This window comes from Echinops telfairi, unplaced genomic scaffold, assembly GCF_000313985.2.
Source record: "Echinops telfairi isolate 266 unplaced genomic scaffold, ASM31398v2 ScPeMD7_7457;HRSCAF=8495, whole genome shotgun sequence".
NCBI classification, from domain to species: Eukaryota; Metazoa; Chordata; class Mammalia; order Afrosoricida; family Tenrecidae; genus Echinops; species Echinops telfairi.
The window spans coordinates 29,013,057-29,017,748 of record NW_022111357.1 but is presented as its reverse complement, the minus strand read 5'-3'; positions in this window follow the sequence as shown (position 1 = coordinate 29,017,748).

Sequence of the window (4,692 nt, the reverse complement as noted above, 5' to 3'; positions counted from 1 at the left end):
AGAAGCCAGGGTTCCCAGGCAGAGCTGGTGGGCTGCGAGGGGGAGCAGAAAGAGCCAGGTCGGAGGTGGGGTGGGGGGACTGATTGGGGGCTCCCAGCTCGTGCCCACGGCGGTCTCCCTCTATAGGCTGATCAGGGACCTGAGAATGTTCTGGGAGCTGGTTAAATGTGCCCATTCCAGATCCTGCCCAGGGTCTGAGTCCCTAAGGCTGGTGAGGGGTTCTGTGCCACCTGCCCCTCACCCCCAGGGTCTGGTGCAGAAAGTCCAAAACCTGAGCCCTGCTGGGCAAGGTCTCAGAAGCCACTTTAGGGCCGGGGTGGCGTGGAGCAGGGTGGGGGCGCAGGCTGCCCAAGGACGAGGGAAACTCAGGCTTGGAGGTGGGGGGCGGGGGCAGCACAGGGACAAACTGGAAGTCAGGAGTGCAGGAGAGAAGGGGTGGGGACGATGTGGCAGAGGGGGGCGTGTAAAAAAAAAGTACATGAAGAATAAAAATTCTTGCGCTTCTGCACTAGGCCTGGCAGCCTTCCTGGGAAGTGGGCCTTGTCTGAAAGCTCATTTGCAGATGAGGAAACTGAGGCAGCGGGCACCGAACCGCTGTGGAGGGGAGATGAAGCAGAGGGGACAGAGAGTGGCTACTCAATGGGCGGCCTCCTCTCACCATTGAGAAAATCTCAAGGCGGGCCCTGGGACTCAGGCTTGGGGGTGGAGAGCCAGGTCCAAACTCGGGGAGGACTGAGAGGTTGTCCAGGCTGGAGGTAGGGGAGCTTCAAGGTGGGAGGGGCAGGGAGAAAGCTTGAACCTCTGCAGGGACCACCCCCATCACCCCCAACCCACCCAGGGAAACTTCCTGGTGTCCAGGTGACTCTTGACCCCACCTGGCCTTGACCCTCATTGATGGGCCTGAAGGCCAGCTTCAGCTCTCAGCTCCCTCCCCGTGGCTTCTCTTAGGAGCCTTGCTGGCCTAGTGGGTTATGTATGCATTGGGCTACTAACCTAAGGTCAGCAGTTTGAAACTATCAGCTGCTCCTTGGGAGAAAGATGAGGCCCTTTACTCCTATAAAGATTTACGGTCTCAGATGAGGGCAAAAAGAGCTGATACAAAGGGCTCAAACAGAAAATATTTTGGAAATGATGATCGCAACCTATGTACAAATGTGTGTGATGCAATGAATGTATGGATTTTTATAAGAACTCTAAGAACCTCCAATAAAATGGTTTTTTTTTTTAAAAAGAAAAGAGAATGTGAAGAAAAAAAGAAAAAACACAGTCTCAGAAAACTACTCCAACCCCCTCCCCCCCCAAAAAAAAACCAAACCAACAACCCACTGACCCCTAGTGACCCAGTAGAACTGCCCCTGGGACTTCCCAAGATGGTAACTGTTTGCGGGGGGAGAAAGGCCCATCTCTTTTCTGCGAAGTGGCTAGCAGTTTCGAACTGCTGACCTTGCAGATTGCAGCCAACCAGGTAATCACCAGGCCACCAGGGCTCAGGGAATAGCTAGTCTACCCAGCCTATAAGTCAGAAGCAGCCCGCGGGCCCTGGGTCTGGCTTTCCTCTCCCCATATCAGGGCCTTTCCCCACCCCTACCCCTCAGTCATCTGTCCCTTGGCCAGCTGGGTCAGGAGGCCCCTTTGGCCTGGCTTAGGACCCCTTTGGCCTCCATCACTTTCTCTCACTTCCCTACCCTGGAATAGGCCAGGTGCCTTCTGGGAGGAGGAAAGGGGAGGCGGCGGGAGTGGGCTGTGCAGAAGTGGAGGGGGCAGGGGAGGAGTCTGAACTGGAGAGAAGAATGACTTCTGAGGAGGTGCACTGCCATGGGGAGAATGGAGCCCAGCCCAGCGGCTAGCTCACTGGGAGGACGCGGGATGCTGCCCAGCGGGCCGCACTTGGTGCTCAAACAGAGGTTGCTGTTCTCATTGGCTGAGAGTGGTCTCCCAGGGCTCCGTCTCACTCCCACACTTCTCACCAGGAGAACCAAGGCTCAGAGAGAGCGTGGGCCCTGCCCTGGGTCACACAGCACTCAGAGACAGCTGGGCGGGCGCTTGCCCAGGGTGAGTCCCTTGGGTCGGGCTCTATTGTGCTTTCCCCAGCAGGAAACCGCTGTGCTCAGGAGAGGAGGAACAAGTTTGGCTACGTGACCTGCAGGCCCTGGAGACTGAGCCATGCCCTGTGGCCGGAAAACAACCTGCTTCAGGGCCGGGTAGGCTCCAGGGTGGGGACCAGCCAGCCCGGGGAGGGGAAAGTGGGCTGAGTTGCCGCCTTCCCCCTTGCAACACTGGGCAAGGGTCACATGGGCACACATCGGGGCCGATGGGCACACAGCACCTGGGGATGATTTGGGCAGGGCACAGGCTGCTCCTCAGCTAGAGTGGATTCAGATTTGGGCCGTCAGCTAGGGTGGAGGGTTCAACCCTGCCCTCAAAGAGTGCGGATCCCAGGACTCCTGGACAAGGCCCTGGAGACAGGGGCTGGGCCTTCACTGCTGCCCCAACACAGGACCAAGAGCAAGGCAGGGTCCCTCTCAGGTCTCAGTGCCCTGTGTAACCACTGCCTCTTCCCGTCGGTGCACAGGGAGAGCGGCAGTCAGTGCCTGCAGCCCTGGTGGCTCATGGCAGCTCAGCAAGCGGGCCACCCCGGGGAGGCATCGCCTGCCAGACCCAGGAGCAGGGCCTTGCCTGGAAACACAGGGGAGCTGCTGTAGGAGGGAGCACAGAGGTGGGAGGTGGTCGATGAGGCTTCCAGCAGGGTGGGGCCTGGAGCTAGGGCGGTGGGGTGGGGGTGGAGGGGGAGTGAACAGGAGGCCAGGACCAAGCCAAGTATGGAGCGGGGAGGTCAAGCTAAAGAGGCTGAGTGGATGATGGGGAAATGAGGACCCGGGAAATAAGGAGTTGGGGGTCGGTGCACAAGCGTGGCGTCTGCAGGCTCTGTTAACAGGCCCTGTCCCTGGCTGTGTGCTGCACACCACCCCCAAGCTTGTTCCTGGGAGGAGTCCCTGGTTGACCCAAATGGTAAAGCGGGCTCAATTGCTCACCAGGGAAGAAAGGCCTAGTGAGCTGCTCTGTAAAGATTGGTCTAGGGCCAGTTCCGCTCTGCACACAGGGAGAATCTGCAGTCAGATGGACTCCAGGGCAAACGTTCTCTGAACTTTCCCAAACTAAGGTGAGGTTGGTCCTGACTCTGAACAGAGAGAACCCTCCAGCCTGGCTCTCTGGCCACTCCAGCACCCAGTGCCCAGAGACCCTGAGCCTGCTGGACAGCAGAGGTGCTAGTGAGGTCATAGGTGGCCATCGGACCTGCCTGAGGCCACCTCTGTGAGTTGGCAATGGCTGCATTGGGCAGAACCAGGGCCCTGGGTGCTCAGGGGCACCGCTGCGTCTCACTTCAGGGCCCTGCTGTGCTCATTGCTGAAGGGAATGGGACTTGGGAGGGCAGGGTGAAGGGACTCATACAGCCTGCCTGGATTTGGACCCTCTGGGCAACAGGGCAGCTACAGCCCCGAACTTGGCCCTAGGCCTCCCCGCCTGCCCCCGCTGCCTGCCATATACCCGGACCCCAGCTGCACCTTTGCCTCTCTCTCTGTGCCTGAGCGAGGCAGACAGAGCACCCGGGGATGAGCTGTCTATCTCCTGGCTTTCCAGAAACTCCCTTGGGCTCTTTCTTAACCTCAGTCTCCTCGTCTGTAAAATGGGGCAATAGGAGTGCCTGTCTCCAAGGGCTGACGTGAGGCACCGAGGACACCGTGGGCAGGGGCTCGAGAGAGACCATCTTCCTGGGCGTCCTGGCTGTGGGTTGAGTTGGGTCGCTGGGTCTTACATGGGCCCTAAGAGGCAGAGACCCACTGCCCATTGTGCAGAAGAGGAAAACTGAAGCCTCGGGGTGCTCAAAGGGACTTATCATAATCACCCTGCAATCCCAACTGCCCAAGCAGGTTCTCTCCACTGGCTTCTTGGAAACTGGGTAGGCAGGTAAGAGGGTGGGGCAGCCTGAGGGAGGGGCCCCAGCTTCCAGGCCCCCTGTTCCTGCTCTCCTGGCCTATCTCGTCCACAAAGGAATCCCGTCAGCAGCCTAGTTAGCAACATAGTCTGAGCTCAGCGCCCTCTGGGGATGGCAGTGCTTGAGGGGGCCTCTAACTTAAACTCTTCCTGCTGTTTTTCTGGGCTGAAAAGGCAGCCCCCCTCACCGAGACCCCCATGCTCCCAAATGACAGGGAAAGGGGGGATAGGTAGCCCTTTTCCAGGGCAACAGCTTTTCTGACACAAGGCTGTCCTAAAGCCTTGCTGACCTCCCCTGCAGCCCCTCAGACTCAGGGGAGCTGCCACGAGCCCAAGAGAGAAGTCCAGCGGAGAGAGCAGGCCGGCATCTGACCTATGAGGAGCCTATGCTGTGGTTTTGGGGCACTCCTGGGGTGTGAGACTAAGCACTGGGGGTGGGGGTGGGGTACAGACGGCTTGTCCTTGACCACTAAATTAAAAGTCAATGGTTCAAACACAGCCAGCAGTGCCGTAGAAGAAATGCATGTCAATCTGCTTCCAGAGAGATGACAGTCAGGAAAGCCCCACCCCCCCACCCGCCTCCCTGTTTCCGCAAGTGGGGCCCCCACAGTCAGAGCCCACCCCATGGAAGGGCTTTGCTTTGGTTTTCATTCCGGGAGGGAAAGCGGAGTCCCCCTCCTGCAGCCACTCCCTCGGGGC